General features: G+C 38.9%; 1 protein-coding gene across 2 annotated transcripts in view; it reads right to left on the bottom strand.

The window, feature by feature from the left end:
- The window catches only part of npas2 (neuronal PAS domain protein 2), a 45,002-nt gene that overhangs the window by 24,061 nt on the left and 1,789 nt on the right, over positions 1-19,152 (bottom strand). Inside the window, exon 1 of one of the 2 annotated variants that reach the window (XM_026182863.1) lies at positions 1,866-10,559. The exons of the other annotated variant lie outside the window; for it this stretch is intronic. The gene's annotated coding sequence lies outside the window, so the exon portion shown is untranslated. Of the gene's footprint in view, positions 1-1,865; positions 10,560-19,152 lie in introns of those variants that run through there. 2 annotated transcript variants of the gene reach the window in all.

The following is a 19,152-nucleotide window of genomic DNA, read 5'->3' on the forward strand; positions in this document are numbered from 1 at the left end:
CCTCTTTAGAATACAAACAAAAAACATAATGATGTAATAAAGTAGCTACTTTCAACTGCTCCCTCATTCACAAGCGGTCACCACAGTAGATAGCGCCGCATGTTTTAGCATTTTCACACCAGATGCCCTTCCTGTCTCAACACCAAGGGGAATTGTGTGCTTTTCCCGGGATCAAACCTGGAAAGCAGTGCACTATGGAGCCACGAGGAAATATCTGTAATGAATTCAAAAGGACATTAGCTAGGAAATACAAACTGCACGGTGGTCACCCACCAGTTGTTATACATTTACATTATGCAGTTACAAGTGAAAAACATAGACATGCTATAAACATATAAATTATTTGCTCCTCCAAAAATAATCAAGAATCTGGTTCCCAGATTGAAAGGTTACAATTAAAAAAGAAAAAAGATAAACCACGGCTCTGAATAACCAGGACAACTGTGTCATGATAAGCTGAGTAGGCCTAATGACTCACAAAAGTATTATATATAACTTTTTGCAACCCTAGAATAACACACAGGAAAGTGAACCAGGCAACAGAAAAAGTCTCTCTGCAGGTTTTCTGACAGCCAACACCATTCCCCACAACTACTCTGGTATTCCACACAGAAAGCTGTTCTGTGGCTCTGGCGCTGGACGACTACTATCTGCTCGTCTGCAGGTTTAAACTGTCTGACCACATCCACCTGCATCTGGGTTTGAGCTGACAGCTCAAGCCGTCAGGTAAACACTAACTGGGCTTGGACAAGCTTTATTTCAGTCAGTGTGGAAACGTTTTTAACATGTATCTAGGTCTTGCTGCTTAAGCCTAGATTACATAAAATCTGAAATAATTTGCACAGCATTTACCCTTTTCTCATTTGCGTCATGACTGTACAACATTCATATTATTGGTTATTTGAAAGCGTACAACCTCACCACCATTTATCAAACACACGTGTAACGCTGCATACTGTACGCACAGATGAGCACATGCAAACATGAACACTTGTTTCAAAATGCATTCAATAACATATAAAAACGTCTTTCTAAATGTGCCGTGTTATGATTTCCAGTGTAGGTGTAGCTGCCTTTAACCGATAAGAAAGCAGGAAGCACTTCAACTGGCTGCAAACCTATAAATGAAAAACAGAGGAAAGGCCACTGACAGCCCTCACTGACCCTTTAACTTCCCAGTATGTACAGGGTAAATAAATAGCATTGCCACACTTGATGTAGACTCAAACAGTGGAAATGCTTTGCTCTAATAAGAAATCCCTTTCAGTTTAAAATAATTATATTAACAAATAAATAAATAAACAAAAAGCCCTGACTGGACTGTGAATTCGAAGACCTGTGGGTTTGTCAGAGAAATGTGAACTCCAGTAGGCTTAAAGCTGCCAGGTTGGGTAACATCAGCCTGACCCTAAGCCTGCTGAGAAATTATCTAAGCATACATTTTCCGGTGACATTTAACATTTTTCTTTGTGGCGTCTTAGAGGAAGCAATGACGAAAACCCCTTTGGTGTTTTGGCCATTAATGTCATCATCGGGGGCACAACGGGTGGAGGGAAAAATAGGTTATTTCAGCCTTGTAACCAGGGCACTTGATGACTCTGAGCTGAAAACATGTAAGCAGCATTCAAGAGCGCTAACGCTGTCAAACATACGGACACCTGGATTTTACCCAAACCAGCCAAATCAGCCTGTGCTCCGTCTAATAAACACGCTTTCGCCCACCTCTCTTTTATTGGGAAAAGAGTCCAGTCGTGAACTTTGATCATATAAAACGGAGTAAGCGGGTGGCAGCAGCCTATGACAACATTTTGCGCTCGTCTGTCACAGTGACGCGAAACTGAAAGCTTAAGTTAAATCTCACATACCTTGAAAACAGGTCTCCAGCAGAAATCCGAATCCACACTTAACTTTAACCAAACTAGTCATTTTTAAAAGAAAAAAATGTAAAAACTACAGCATAGCAGCCGAGCGCAATCAGCAGCCTCTGACTAACCAAGCGAGAGCGCTGAAAGCGTTAAATTGCATAACAGCGCCTTAAGTTAATAACGTGCTGTTATTAATCGCCGGTGAGCTCTCTGCGGCTTTGACAGTCCTAATTTATCAACAACAGAGGACCAAATTTCTGATTCGTGGCTTTTTTTTTCTGTAGTTGCGGTCTTTCTCTCTCTCTCTCTCTTTTCCAGGGTCTGTACTCCACATCCTCCGCTGGCAGCGGCTTGTAAACAGGACCGAGTGGCTGAGAGCAGAGAAAGTAGGTCAGCTGGTAGCTCAATACTCGGGTAACGAAGGCAGCAGCAGCATAAGCAGCAATGCTGTGCAACACAACCGAAAGAAACCTGCGCTTGTGACCGGGAAGGAAGGGGGCAGATTGCAATCTTTAACACGTGCTTAATGAATAATAACAACCCACTAAAATGTCATTAGAGCAATGCAAAGAAGAGTAGATTTGTAATGTGGCTTTTGCACCGCAGTTTTCCGACTGTTTGAAACTGTGAAGCCTACCGAGACTTGGCCATAGGAGCCTAACCTTTAATCTACTAAGATATAGTTTTACATTCACAAGAAGGAGTCTATAGGAGGGGGTGATGGCATGCTGCAAATTGACCTTAAAGGTACTGCTGATATATTAAGGCAAATCACATGGGCAGGAGGAGGTGGTGAACGGTGCCTCCTCCCTGCCAGCAACACAGAGCAGATTAGCCTGTCTGACCCTGTTTATAAGTTTATAAACCATTTATTTAAATCTGCAGGGTGAAGGGAGGCAGGCCATACAGAAAGATGACAACACCTCAATGTATAACCAAAACAAGACGCTGTAGACTTTTGTTTTGCCCCCCAAGTACTTCCCCATACACTTCCTATGTGTGTTTTTTTTTTTAAACTTCCTGGTTCCCTTCTCTCCTCAGCTGAAGTCCCAAATGTGGGTCAGCAGTCTACATGACTAATTTCAAGCTTTAATGATGGACAGTCTCCAAGTATTTTGTGTCTGTCAAGTGGCTTCACAAGCAGCTAGATGTGGGCATGTCGAGAATGTTAAAAGAACCAAAGAGAGCATTTACATGGATAAATTATTTGGAGCGTTAAAAAATGAGGCAGAGGTTTTACTGTAGTACGCCTATATGACTGTCACAGTCATACCAGTAGTTTATCTAATTGTACTATTTGGACAAAGCCTATCAGTACACCAGCCATTTTAACCAAGTCCTAAATTTTATTAACATGACATGTATGGATGGCTTTTGTATGGATAGATGCCACTTAGTCTATGTGGCTAAAGCCACGATTTCACTGCTACTGATTATAGCCCTCATTACTTGATAAATGATTTCTAATAACTTAATGGTAGGTAGACTAATTAGTTTTTTTGTTTCCCTATGACATTTCTGAATGCACCTTTAATTTTTAAAGATCTTTAAAGACCATAATCTTCAAAACAGTAATCGTGAACAATTACGGTAGGTGCCAAATGTGTAAATGTGAGACTCTTTTTACACTTATACTTTCCCAAATATCAAGCTCTACTGTACTTGTTAGCAACATAGATGGTTTACATTATTAACTGCATGTGAGGCTTGCTTACTCACAAACAACTGAGGAGACCATATTTTGGATTATTTAGACAATGTTAAGTAAAATAATAACTAAAAAAAACAAAATTTTTCAGTAGGAAATAGCCACATCTTTGATTGCACTGATGTGCTATCCTTTCCTTCTTATTTAAAATACTTTGGGTTACATAAATATGTTTCTTTAATGGAAGATCTTGTAATCAAGGCCAGTTCTCGTGTGAATAAAGAGCACAGAGCACATGAGAATCAACGTTGTCACCTGTTGTGCCTCATCTCATTAGAGAGTGAGTGTCAACTGCTTTGACAAGTTAGCCTTTGACATCAGAGAGCTTTAAGTGCATGTTCTTAATTAGAAAAATTGAGCTTTTCATAATGAAGAGTGTGAGTGTTAACCTGTGAGTGCCAGCGTGTACTTTGAAGAGGTTTTGCTAAATCCATTTAAATCAATAAAACAGAGCAACTTGTAAAATGCAAGAAAATATTAAAAATTTGAGGAGAGAACAGTTTCAGTAAAATAATCTGAACAGATGACATGAAAATCTTTACTTTGTTTTCTATATTTTGTGGGTCCTTCTGGGTCCTTTTTTCCCAGCATTGCTTTTAAAGCATACAGGTTTTATTGCTAAGGTGACAACAAAAGAAAATCAATGTTTTAACCCAGACAGGAAAAAAGTATTTGGAATTTAAAAAAACAAAAACATGGACACATAATTTCAAAGTCAAAGCGTCTGTTTCTGGCTCGGCCGGTCGTCGTGATGTTTTATGATTTGAATTTCTCTCCAGATGTCCCTGAACTCCAGACGCACATTTGAGGCCACGGTAGATATGCAGACCACTTGTCTCAATGACCATCTTAATGTAATGAGTCACATTTTCCACACAGCTGATGCAGCCTGCAGCTGTTGTAGTAGTCCCAATTTCAGTGACTGGCTCATGAGGTGGTACCAGGATGATGCCAGTTCTGCCAGCCAAGTTATACATGAAGCCTCTCTGGAGACATAAACATCCTCCATCAGGTGATTGAACCTTCTTAACTGACTCTTGCATCGTTGGCATGACTCCGCTGTGATTTGTCAGCGCTAACCAACCTTGAAACTAAAAGCCTTGTATTACCACTCCTGATAGTGGCTGCACCACTGCAGCTACACAGTTTCACACACTTCTTGCACACCTAACATCTGTGTAGTTTGTGCAACATCCTCAGTCCTGCACTTATGAAAGTGACTGCAGAACTGCTAGGATATCTGCAGAACCCCTAAGTATCTTCTATGAATAAAAAGATATACTATTTTAAAAAAATAAAATACAAATAAAACACAGCAGAAGGAACAGCTTAGTTTGACAGGTCTGCATTACTTAAAACTAAAGTTTGTAACAGTGCATCCAACAAAGTGGAGGGCACAGTGCACCTCTGACACCCCCATACTGCACTGAGCAAATTCAGTGTTGCATTCAGTGCTGTCCCTTTCTGTGTTACTCCCATAGTGTGATCACACTGGTTGCTCTAGTTTCTGTCACGACTGAGAAACTTGAAAGTCAGGTAGATGACAAATCTGGTAGGTAGGGCTGGGAAGAGGTGAACTGTCCTTAAATTTTAGTCACTACCTGTTGTAATTAATGGATTTATTTATATTGAAGAAATGTAGCCGATCAAGTCGTAGAGCATGCAGCACAGCTAATGTGACCTAATTCAACCTTGGGGGGAAAAAGGAAGTGCTGACAAGTTGAAAAAAGAAAAATAGAAGAAAACATAGCAAGAATGATGTATTGTTAATGTATCCCGAGGAAGCTATCGTTAATGCAGCCATCTCAAAGAAGAAACAGCACGATTTATATGTTTGAGATGGCTCAACTTAAACAAAGAAACTATGCAAAATGCGCTGTGTGCTAACGCAAACCAAAAACGGAAAACTAAACTATACGCGTGCAATTTCAGCCTGCTCAAGAACGAAAGAAAGCGAGCGAAAGTAAGAACGAAAGCTTTGTTACTGCAGATAATTTTGATGGTTTCTGGAGGCTTAAGTCACTTTCACAAAAGTACTAGAATAAAATGTACTTTCACTTACAGTCTGGCAACAGTAAGAAGCAAACCGATGCACTTCCGACTAAAAGCATGAATAATAGTCAGCTTCAAGCATCAACTGTAAATATGCCTCTAGAAACTAGATTGCAAAATGTAGGTTTGCTTATACTGTGATCAGACCTGTAAAAGACACTTTTCTCATATGAGATGGTGAATGAAACAGACAGAAGTCCTGGAGGATAAATCAGTCACGAGGAGTTCAAACAACCAACAATTAGACCACACAGAGGTATTCAGAGGCTTCATGGGGTTATGATTGGTAAAAATCTACAAACTCCATCCAGAAATTAAGCAAAATGAAGTTAATAAACTGCATAAGGTACACTCAGATTTACCCATCTGTCAACTCTGAAACTGTGATGCCCTAAAAGGTATCAGAAAAAAAAAGATCCAAAGTCAGTGAGTACTTTTTCTTTCCTAAACAGAGTGCTTCACTTTAGGATTCCTCCACCACCTAACTCCCGTTAAGTACATGCTTGCTTTGTCTCTTAATGCTCCATTAATTTTTTCCTCAAGCTTCAGTAATGCATACACAGCACTGGGACTGTCTTTTTCAAAGGTCTGACACTGTAGGTTCTGAAGCTCTCGCCAAAACATTTTAGAGCACAAATACTTCCAAATGTGCCCCTCCATGAATGAGTAGTGTTGGTGCCAAACGAATAATGTTCTTTGGGCTGATAGAGCAAATCTAACAAGGATGTGGCACTCTGACCTAATTACCACCACTGCTGTGTGTAGTGGCTTAGTTCTAAGGATGACAGTGCTGGTCAATCAGGTCTGGCGGTTGTTTGTCTTGACTGGGTAATGATTCCCAGAAATGTTTCTTAGTGACTTTGGTGAGCCCTTGACCTAATTATATATAGATTTAGTCTTCTGAAGATTCTCAGAGTAAACTGCAATAGTATGTTTTCAATATATTGCAAAACTGGGCCAAAATGGCTTTTCTCATGTAATTCTCAAATGTGCTGAATTTAGTGCTAATTAGCAAATGGTAGCATGCTAACATATTAAAGTCAGTTAAACATATGCTAACAGTAGCGTTTAGCTCTGAGCACTGCTGTGCTATACTGCAGTCCTGTTTGCATTGTTAACTCTCATATAAAGTGATGACCACTATTTACATATTTAATGACATGTTAACACAGAAACTCCTGACACGGTTGTGTATTAAATGAATAAATAAGTCAGCAAATCAAAGACTTTCAAATAACTGAAAGCAGCTAAAGATCTGTGTTGTGTTCTTATTTCTATAGCATACTCCATGCACACTACACACACATTACAGTACCAAATCATTGAGCAGATAGTACAGGATGCCAGACTGATTGTATAGAAACATTCTGAAGTCCATTGTTACCTTGCCAGCAACCAACAAGATCTAAGATTCATAAAGATCTCCCACATTTTACTGCATTATTCACCATCCGCCTACATAGAGATTAGTGGCGCTCTTTTTATGTAGGTCATGCTATTGGATAATGAGATGACATTTAGTGCTCATAAGCAGGCGTCACTCCATAATGAAGTCACATCATTGCGTTCTTTACATGCTGCACCTTTTTCCAGACTGCTTCCAGCTTCATCAGTGAAAAGTGACTATTTGTATAATTACTCAGACATTAAGCCATATTGCCTCTCTCTACATCTGTGCTGCTGGTATTGATGATGTCATTGCGGCCCTCTGCTGAAGCACTGACTTTCATTAATTAGACGGTGGCACTGCTGTTCACTCTGTGTTCCCATGGTAACAATGTGTAGTGTCTACTTTCTCCCAGCTATGCCCATCAAGCTGCCGGTTTCCATTTTTCTTCTGGTCGACAAGATTTCTCATACATAACTCAGGAAGTCATTTGTTATACTGTTGACTATTAATAAAGTGCCAAAGCAACCTTGCTGGCTGCATGCTTTGATTTCTCCTTACAGCAGTTTTAACTCACTCTCAACCCACAACAACAGATGAGATACAAGCTTCGCAATAAATGTACATGTTAACCTAAAGTTTAATACTGGCATCAAGGTTTTCCAGCATGTCACTGTTAATTTTACAGTATATGTGCCAAAATCTACAGTTTAATACTGTAAGTACACATGCTGAAATTGCTCTTTAGTGCAAATATCTAATCAGCCAATCACATGACTAAAACTGGGCATGAAAACATAGTCTGATGATGACCCGCTAAAGTCAAACCGATCGTCAGAATGAAAAAGAAATTTGATTTAAGTGGACCAGAGAGGTTGCTCTGAGTATTTCAGAAATTACTGATCTACAGGGATTTTTCCACAAACCCATCTTTAGGGTTTATAGAGAATGATCTGAAAAAGGGAAGTCTCCAGAGAGCAGCGGTTCTCTGGGGGTAAATGCCCTGTTGATGCCAGAGGTTACAGGAGAAGGGCCCAAGCTACTCAAGCCAATAGGAAGGCAGCATAACTCAAGACAACCACTCATCACAACCAAGGAGTGCAGAAGAGCATCTCTGAACAGATCCAACATTGAATATACAGTATGGGCTATAGCAGCAGAAGATCACACAGCGTCCCATCACTGCCAGCTAAGAACAAGAAACTGAGACTACAATTCACACAGACTCACCACATTGAGCAAAACATGCCTAGTCTGACGAGTCTCAATTTCTGCTGCAATATCTTGACTTTAGGGTCCGAATTTGGCTTAAACAAAATGAAAGGCTGGGACCCCATAGTACCATTTGAGGATTGTTCAAACACCACAGCCGACCCGAGTATTGTTCATCCATTTATGACCACAGTGCACCCATCTTTTTCATGGCTTTTTCAAGCAGGGTAATGCACCATGTGGCAAAGCTCAAATCAACTGAAACTGGTTTATTGATCGTCGCAATGAGTTCACTGAACTCAAATGACCTTTGGGAGGTGATGTAACGAGAGATTCGCATCATGAATGTGTAGCCTACAATCTGCAGTGAGATGCTATCATGTCAATATGGAGCAAAATCTCTGAGGAAGGTTTCCCGCAGTTTATTGAAGAATTAAAGTGTTCTGAAGGTAAAAGGGGTCCAATCCAGTACTAGAAAAGTGAACCTAATAAAGTGTATATTATAAGCCACTGCATTGCCAATATACTAACATTTATTGCTTCCATAATTAATATTTTTCTACTGTAAAATAAAGTAAAATATACCTCTAAATACACTAGTCTTTCTGATCAGCCCTGTGTCAATATTTTCATGTATCATCTTTCTTAAACTATGATAAACTATGGTCACTTGCTTGGGTTGCTACAGGAGTTTTCACCTAATTTTAAATTTCTTTATATGGACTGTGTGCTCGGTGTGGCACACAGGGACTTGATGCAACACGAGTAAGTTTATTTTCTGACTCAAATGAAAATAACACTGCAGTAAGACGGGACAGTAGCTTTCTGTTGCTATTTTTTTAAAGACATCATCATTGACACTTTTCTGCTGTGTCGACCTACACCACCATGTTATCAGTGTGCAACAGTTGCTTTCGTTTTAGCAGAAATTTGTTAGTGTGGGCTCAGCTACAGGCTACAAACGATTTACCTCAACGCCACTTGTTAAAGAAGAACAAATGAAAAGAATTTCAAGACATATGTGGCTTAATGCTTCAAAATAGTGAGCTCTGTCTCACAGAAGGAAGAAAAATCACATCCGGAGGTGATGCTCAATGACTTTTCACACCGTGTAATTGAGTATAGATGGAGCACCACGGCTAAAGCCTTAGAGCTCATTCAAATGCATGAAATGAAAAAAGGAAAACAGTAAAGAAACAATTCATTATGTCCCTTCTCGGGAGAGTTTTCCCACAAGCTTTGCCCATCACTACCAAACAGAAGCTCCACACTAATCCTGCCCCAGGCAACAGCTGAACGCCACTCTACTCAGAGCAGTTTAACACATCCACACCTGTGGGGGGGAAAAACTGTTCTTTTACCCTGTTTTCCTAACTGCACCTGTTAATGCACCTGTTGAATAATCAGCTAATCAGCTAAGAACATGAATCCTAGTTCACATCAACCTCGCAGCTACTAATTCACAACTCACAGCCATCAACCTAGTCAACCATTAGTCAACCTGCATATTTTATGTAGATTTTCTTCTTCATATATTCCACGTTTACTTTTTGGTAACACTTTAGTCAAAAGTGCCATGTAATTACACATTCACCACACAGCACGGAGTGTGTGGTGAATGTGGGTGGTCGCATCCTTTCAATGAGAAAGCAGTCCCATAAAACAAACATCCTTTCACCAGGTAGATCCACTCTCAAATTTTCTTATAATTATATTCTTTCAACAATTCCAAATGAATCACAGTTACTCCAAGCCTGTTATTGCCTGCTGCTGCTGCTCAGGAAAAAAAAAGATGCAATTACCTAAGGCAGTGTGAGCAAATATGTGGGTCACCATTCTGGGGCATGGGTGGAAAGGGCAGCGGAGCTCTTTCTTTTCACCACTCAAGCTCGGATGCCAGGTTAGATCTTTGATTAGATTCTGTCTCATTCTTAAACATCGCCTCCAAATGAAGCATTTTTGAGCTGTTCACCCGAACGTCATTGTTATGAATTCACCAGTGAGTGTTTATGAAACTGCAACCGGCCCCTCTGTTATGCACAGACTCTGAAGTGAACTTAAATAGCCTTTCGCAAAGAGTCCATGGAAAAAATGACCTTATGTCTCCATTCCTATCTATTGCTGTTTCATTTTCCTGGTTATGAAACGATGGCTTCCATATCTTCAAGGCTCTCCTCCTGAGAGCACGCAAACCTCTCTTAAGTTTCACAGAACAGTAGAAAGCAGCTTATAAATTATTCTCTTTGAGGAAAGACTAAAACACATTGAATATTGGCTTCCTCTATGGCCAAATATCCACTCTGCCTAATTCTTATTCTACCGAAACAAAAAGCAGTGGACTGCAGATATTTGATTCGATTTGATTATTTTTGAGCTACATGAAAATATTTCATGTTATTTTAGGCAGTTTAACATTTCAGCTGAACTACAGGATACAAAACCTGCTCATCGTGCATCTTTTATTCATCCGATGAGTGGTTTAAAAGTAGTACAAATGTTAACAAGTAATCAGGATGGATGCTCAGTCAACTGAGAAAGTGAATTAATAACATCTACATTATTAATGACAGAAGGCTGGATCATCAGAAGTCTCTGGAAAACAACTCGCATAATGACTAGTTTTCATATTTTTATGTTTTTACCTGTAATGCTTCTTTCCTACACTACATTTGTCTTCTTGGACTTCTTGGAGTAGCTGTGCATGCCACGCAGTTCAGGTGCAGCTACTTTAGCTTTGTTTACCCTCTCTTTTTGTTAACTTTCTCCAGACTGGCTGCACCTCGCAAACAAAAGAACCTTTGGCTTAAAGGGATTTCTTGTACCTACATTGATTTTAATAACTGAAATTCCACCATGTTTATTGTGAGCATAAACCTTTGTTACAGTGTATATGTGCAAATATGAAAAGGAACACAATTGGTTTTCTCTCTTTCAGACAGCTAAGCTTAAAGAGGCCATTGCATCTGAGTGGAACTATGTGTGCACATTACTCATGCTTTAATGTGACAATAATTCATGAATCATGAAGTGTCCTTCAAGAAACCTAAAATCACTGCCAGCTCTGTAAAAAAAAACTGAAAAAAAGTCTTTTTGGCTTCCTCTTGATGGTGGAATAGAACTTCCTGTAGATTTCCATCAATTTTATCATATGTTTCTGTGTTTCTCTTAAGATGCGCATGCACTCACCAGCTACTTTTTAGGTACACCTGTTCAACTACTCGTTAATGGAAAAAATGTAATCGGCCAATCACATTTTTACACGTAGACATGGTCAAGACGACCTGCTGAAGTTCAAATCGAGCATCGGAAAAGGGAAGAAAGGAGATTTCCAGTGAGGGGAAATTTTCTGGGTGTAACGAAGAGGTGTTTCATTACTCTGGGCAAAAATGCCTTGTGCCCTTTCTTATGCTACTTTCCACTGTTCTGGGAGAAGACTGGAAAAATGTTGCCTGGTCTGATGAGTCTTGCATTGCAACATTTAGACGGTCGGGTCAGTTTGGAGTGAAAACAACATGAAAGCTTGGATGAGGTCATGAATATTGTCCAACCACTTATGGCCACAGTGTACCCTGATGATGGCTTTCTACGGGATAATCTCTCAAAACTCAAATCATCTCAAACTTCTTAAACGTGACATTGAGTTCACCTTGTTTTATCTGTGCCATGAAGAATTAAGGTGGTGCTGCATGGGAAAGGGAGTTCAACCCAGTACTAGCAAGATGTACCTAATAAAGTGGACAGTGAGTGAAAATCAGTAAAAAAGTTTAAACACTTAAATTAAAAAAAACAAAACAAAAAAACTCGGAAACTGGAAAGTTTTAGTAGGAAAGTGTAATGAACTCATTGGCTGGACCCAGACTAAGAATGAAATTCAAGTATCACAGCACTATGTGAACTCTCCAGTTCGCCATCAGTGGACATGTTCAGGTTTTGCCCCATGACATCACAGATTACATATGGCTTACTTAACATTAAAGGAAGAAAGAAATGTGCGTGGGAGGGCCCTTTTCATTTCACCATCAGACCTGACACGATCTTGTTGTGACTCCACTAAAGCAAACAACGTTGTAATGCACATGCAGCCAACACCCTCAACTGGAGATCTGAATCACTAGATCTAGGTCACACACACACTGCGAGGCCCATTTTTCTTCTTCATCTGACACACAATGTGTGGCCACACCCGATTCTTAAACGTAACCTTTTGTAGTGAAGCAAGAATAAATGTTACATCCTGTGAATTAGCTATATTTTAGAGACACACGGGGGGGGGGGGGGGTGATCATCATCACTCAGATGATGATAACAGCTTCTAAAAGAACCTCATTTATGTAGATTCTCACTCCTTTGAATGATGAAGTACCATAAAAACCTTTCCGAAAGGTCAGTATTAGTGCAGTGTCACTGAGGAGCTCTCACACACGTTAGTTTCAGGTAATGTCATTTCATGCCACAAATAAAAAGAGAGGAAGCAAATTCACATAATGTGACTGGTCTCAGTGCCAGAAAAAGGAAAGCTTTCTCTTTTTTATAAAAGGAATAAATAGATTTGAAAAAGCCAAATGTCTTAATGATGGCGTAATGGCTCTGAGCCTGCAGCTACTGAGGACAATCACTGTGTGCTTTAGAGCAAGAGTTCAGTGACACCAGCAAGGCCGATGACGTCAGTAGAGGCAGTTATATAACTGCTGCTGAACATTTTGTCTGTCATAGTTACAAGGCCAAAGAGGGTGACATGAATACCAGTCATACTCTCAGGAGTCATGTGCAACATAGTTCCACTGGCCAAAGGAAGAAAAAGGCAAGCAGGCCTCGGTATAGAGGGGTATGGAACAAAAGGGAACGGCTCTGATTAATGATAACAGTCTGCATGTCTGTCTTATGTCTGCCCTTACGGCTATAAATGCTTCCACATTATCTTCTTACTGGAGATTGATCAAGAATTCACAAGTCTAAAAATTCCCAAACACCACATCAGACCAACAGGTCAAAAGAGTCTAAAGATGATAAAACAGAGAAAATAAGACTGGGATGTGTCTGCAAAGTTTGCTAAAAACTATAACAGTTTGAACAAACACTACAAATAGAAATTATTTAGACATACACAGTAGGCCGCACAAGATTATCAACAAACAAAAAACCTGAAAAAAATCATCATTTAGAGAAGTTCATAATTTAAAACTGTCAGTTTCACTTGGTATTAATTTAATTTAATGGCGACTGTTGCTTCTAGCACCATCGAAGATAAACCCTGTAGCAATAAATGGTGTAAATAAACAGTGGCTTTTGGCCTTAACCCAAATACTGTTACACACTGTACTGACACCTCTGCCATCACTGATTATCCTTATAGGCCACTTTCTTAACTGGGTCTTTTATTGATTCCTAAACAAATTTTATCAGAGGAAATAAGCAGAATTCCACAGAGTCAGTATAACAATTTCATTATCACTGTCACAAAAATATGCCAGCACTGATATAAGGAAATGATATGGTGTGTGCCATGTGATCCCATGGACCATTTAGTACAAGCTTTCAACTGGAACCATTTCTTACTTCCCATCAGGAGTCATTGTTCTCTGAAATATGTTACCTAAGAATCAGAAATACCAGACAACAGCGATCTAAAGCCAACAAATAAAGGCTGTGGATTGGCCTTTAAAGGGTAAGCGTCACTTCAATGTTTTTATAATCATTTTAACTAAGTAATTTGACTGATTTTTATTGGACAATACACATTTCACATGCATTCAAAGTTGCTAAATATAGTTGTTCGCCTATATTTGACTGTAAAGCTAAATTGTGGCTGCTTTAAAGCCAGCTGTCTGCAACAGAAAGGCTCTGAAATATTCTCTGCCCAGCTGTGACAGATGGTATACAGAATTTGCAAAGACACTTACTTCTTACACCAACCATAACCTGAGAATCAGTGCCTTAGCAAAATCATGTAACATGGAACTTGAGGCAAAGAGTGGAAATAAAGTTCCACTAAAAAAAAAAAAGCCTACACAAAGGAGCCGACAAGTTAATGTGTTTATGTATTTTCTGGCAGCAGTCCATTTTTAATAGCGTATGGTTGAGGCGAATACATCAAAAAATAAACCACACTATATATATATATATTTTTTTAAAGCACAATCTCTTGCCATTTATTACTTTAAATTAATTTTATACCTGAGATAGCAATATCTCACTCAAGGCCATAGTGCTTTAGAGAATATCGGCATAGCTGTGGCCTTGTCCCTGCAAACCATTCAGAGCTGTACTAATATTCAATAAACAGCACTCACTCTTGTGTGATATTGCTTGATTAAGCTGTCTCAGACCAAGGATGATGCCCTCTAGTTTGATAGTGAATCACTGAAGCAATTTCCCTGGTTCCAGCTTCTCAAATGTAAGCCTTCGCTGCTTTTTTCCAGTTTGCACCCAACTTGGTTTGATATAAATCATAATTGTGGTTTTTCTATATTTTTATTAACCAATTATAATTGGGCCTTAAAGAAACAGCCCTATTTGAATTTTAGGATTATAGATTCTGTACAGATTTTACCATTAAAACATAAACATGTTCGCTTCAACAACAATATTCAGCTACTGTAGCAAGAACCATTAATCTGAAAAATTCAAATTCCATTATAACTTTAAGATATAAAGTTCAATTAAATTTCAAGACGTTTGGAAGGTTTTTTTTCCCCAAGTTCAGCTGCAAAAGCCAACTAACACCTTGATGAAACTAATCCTCATGGGGACAATCCCAGGAAGAGAAAGACAACGAGTTATGTCTGCCACAGGGGATAAGTTCATTAGAGTTACCAGCATCTCACATTAGAGACACATTACTTCCCAGAGTTCAAGTAGCGGACACACATTAACACCAAATATTCGGATGAGACTGCGTAAACTGGGCCTTAAGGGTTGATTCCTATGGGTTACCAATTCCAACAAGTAATAAAAAGACACAATAGGACAAAGAAATACCCTGAATGAACCAATGAAAAACTGCATTTTGTTCTCATAAGTGTAAATTTGAGATTTTTGGTTCAAATTGCTGCATCTTTGCAAGACTTTGCTGTTGACAGCTGTTGGAGATTCGTTCAAAATTAATGGCAACACTGCTTTCCCAGCAGAGCTAACATAACATCATGGTCTGAGCTCAGTTTGTTTGTCATTGTGACAAAGATCCAAAACACATCTCCAGGAAATGAAAGGCTATAACTACTAAGATATAGAGCAATAGAGCGCAACATCAGAAAGCTCAGCTAACAGAAAGCTGATATGATCTGGGGTAACATCGGGGTCAGCAAGTGCACAGCAATAAAACTATTCCCTTTGACAACTTCATTAGACTTGGACACCAAATTAAGAATTCAAAGGTGTTGCTTTAGCAAGAAATTCTGGCTCTTTAGAAGAAGGTGGTTCAAGACTTTTGCACTGTACATGTATCTAAATAAAAAATGTTTTCCATAAATACAACCGACTATAATAACATTGTTGCAGAAATGCTGTTGTTTGTGATGTGGTTTGACTGAGTTAATTACTTCTTGTAATTGGCTCCATTGTCCTTCGGTCACTTGGTTGTAAGATTATGGTCATTAAACTTTAACTACAGTTGAAGGAAGTTCCTAGAGAAGCCACAGTGATTTCAGGTTTAGTTAACTTCCTTAACATTCAGCTCTGTCCTAAACAAGGTTATTATAGTTAACTTAGACATAAAACTGGATGTGAAAAAATATATATAAATATCAAATTTTTAATATAATATAGTTAAAAAATAAACAAATTAATTAAAATACTATAAATCAAATCAAATCAAATCAAAATTTATTTATATAGCACATATTAAAAACAACAGTGTTGACCATAGTGCTTCACAGTCAATAAAAACATGAGACAGTTAAAACAAACAATAGAAGAGGACAACAAACAATAGGTAACAACGCAACAAGCTAAAACAGCCAACTAGACAGAATCAAAAGCCAAAGTAAAAAAATAAGTTTTATGACGTAATTTAAAAGACTGGATAGACTCGGCAGTGCGAATATGAACGGGGAGGTTATTCCAGAGTCTGGGTGCCACGGATGCAAAGGCCCGGTCGCCTCTCGACTTCATTCGAGTCCTAGGTTGTGCTAGGAGCCTATGGTTGGATGATCTAAGTGCCCTGTTGGGATTGTATGAATGGAGTAAATCAGAAAGATAACTTGGCGCTAAATTATTCAAAATATTAAAAGTGAACAAAAGAATTTTAAAATCTATACGATATTTAACAGGGAGCCAATGTAATTTGGCTAAAATTGGAGTTATGTGTTCATGAATTCTCGTACCTGTTAAAAGACGCGCAGCTGCATTTTGAATTAACTGGAGCCGGCAAAGAGAGGAGTGTTGGAGGCCCGAGTAGAGGGAGTTACAGTAGTCCAATCTGGATGTAATAAATGCGTGGATAAGCTTTTCAAGATCTTTTAAAGGAAGGAACGGCTTTGCTTTGGAAATCTGACGCAACTGGTAAAAGCTGTTTTTTACCACAGTGGACACCTGTTTCTCGAGTTTAAAAGAGCCATCCAGGAACACTCCGAGGTTTCTTACAGTGGACGAAAGATGGCTAGCGAGAGGGCCTAGGGCGTCAGCTAACTGGTCTAGCGGAGTGTGACTACCAAAGACTATGATTTCGGTCTTATTCTCGTTCAATGTAAGAAAATTATGTGATAACCAAATTTTTACTTCATGCAAACAGTTGAACAGAGGTTGCAAAGAAGCAGTCACATCGGATTTCAAAGGTAAATAAATCTGGATATCATCGGCATAACAGTGAAAGGAGATGTTATGTTTTCTAAAAATTAATCCCAACGGCAACATGTACAAAGAGAAAAGAGCAGGACCGAGCACGGACCCTTGAGGCACACCACAATAAATAGGGGCAGAAGCCGAGGAGTGTTGCCCCATAGCAACAGAGAACGACCTCTCTGAGAGATAGGATTTAAACCAAGATAAAACCGTACCTTTGAGACCAACAACATGTTCCAATCTTGATAGAAGAATGTTGTGATTAACCGTGTCAAAAGCAGCAGACAAGTCAAGTAAAACTAAGACCACAGAATATAATATAATAATAATATAATAATAATAACAATTTGACTGACACTTTAAATAAACTAATTTCATTTTTTCACCCTGGTGTTTACGACAGAATTGCCTAATTTCCTTCGGGATTAATAAAGTATTCTGATTCTGATTGGCTGTTGGGGAAGTTCATTAAAAATCACTGTGGCTTTTGTAGGAGACAAGTGAGCCATGGACAATGGGGCCAATTACGAGAAGTCTCAGTCAAACCACAACACAAACAACAGCATTTCTGGAACAATGTTGCGATAGTCAGTTGCATTTATAGATTTATAGACTGTAAAAGTCTTTAACAACCCTTCAATTCTCAATATTTTGCTTCCAAGGAGCCAGCCTTTCTTATAATTTTTGGATTTGAGTAGCAGTTTTCCAGGCTAGGAAGGTTTTTTAAAGAGGAGTCATTTCTCTTGTTAATTCATTACGTCACTTCACACTGAGACAACCAAGCATAAAAATGGACCTAACTCAAAGGATGACCCAGTTGTGTTCTCACATAACAGACAACTGAGCAAATAATCAATTTTAACAAGTATCTTTAGGAACTTTAATAGAAGCCTGTTGAAAAACACATTTTCTTCCCATTTCTTTAGGTGAATCTATGAAAAAGAAAAACATAGCACATTTTCAACATGAATAAAATTGTTTTTTTACACTAACAAAATTATTTCCAAGGAGCTGTTAGCTGTACAAAATTGGCATATCTCGCTTTGTGTCCTTAAAAGCTTTTGAGAGAAATGAAAAAGTCGAAATGAAACAACAAGAGCTGTTGTTGGTAAGAAGCAGTGAAAGTCTAGCTCTGATGGAAATTACAAATACTCTGAATGCCTCTTTCATGTAGTCAGGGAGCCTGTTTCCCATCTCTCTCAGCTTTTTTTCTGTTTTATTACCTCGAACTTACCTATTTAAATGTTTTGGCTGCTGCTCTGTCCAAGTACGCATGCCACTGTGGTGCTCATGTCTGCTTTTCTTGATGTCTGTGGAAATAACTGGCTAACCTAAAGTCTTACATTGTATTTGTATGCCTTCTAGTTTTCTGTGGAAGATTTTATATCAATATGGTTTGTTAAAGAAAAAAGCAAAACACCGTGATAAGACTTGAAGTCAATGTCAGTACTGAGACAATAAGGCCAAAATGAGCTAATCACACACAAAAAGATGACACCTCTGGTGTTCGGAGGTAAGCGGGACTTGGTTATTTGCAACCTCTGATCTATTAATCAACCTGTTGTGAGATTACACCCCATTTCATGTGTTTGTGATGAATCATCATGGGTTGAACATTCAACATTCATTCTATGTGGAGCGCGGCTCTGTTTTCTTAAAGAGACAGAAAGCAGGAGGAGTCCCTTTGCTGTAACACAGACCTACACCATTTGTGCATGCCCAGTCACACTAAGCAGCTCTAGCAATATTCAGACTAGCTTTCAGTTTAAGCTTGCAGGACATGGCCCAGTAACCTACTTTCCCCACAACATGCTCTGTAACATCAGAGAAGAGGCTATGTGTCATCAGTTAACTAACCTTCACCACAGCATAGTTTCAGCAAAGAGATGAAAGAAGAAGAAAAAATCACAGACACTAATCAGAGTTATATGTCAGGACAGAAATGTCTACAAGGCCCCATGCTCAGTTTATACTTAAAGGTGAAATAAATCCAGATAGAACTTATAATATAACTTATATTCCCTGCATTTAAAGGTCTCCGGGGGAGGAGACTAAAACTAAAAAAGACCACATGAAGAAGATTAGAGAAGAAAACTTTCAATTTGAGAGCAGAAAAGTCTCAAATTGCCATTCCACTGAGTACAGGGCAA

The sequence above is a fragment of the Astatotilapia calliptera genome, chromosome 10, assembly GCF_900246225.1.
Source record: "Astatotilapia calliptera chromosome 10, fAstCal1.2, whole genome shotgun sequence".
In the NCBI taxonomy this organism is placed as follows: domain Eukaryota; kingdom Metazoa; phylum Chordata; class Actinopteri; order Cichliformes; family Cichlidae; genus Astatotilapia; species Astatotilapia calliptera.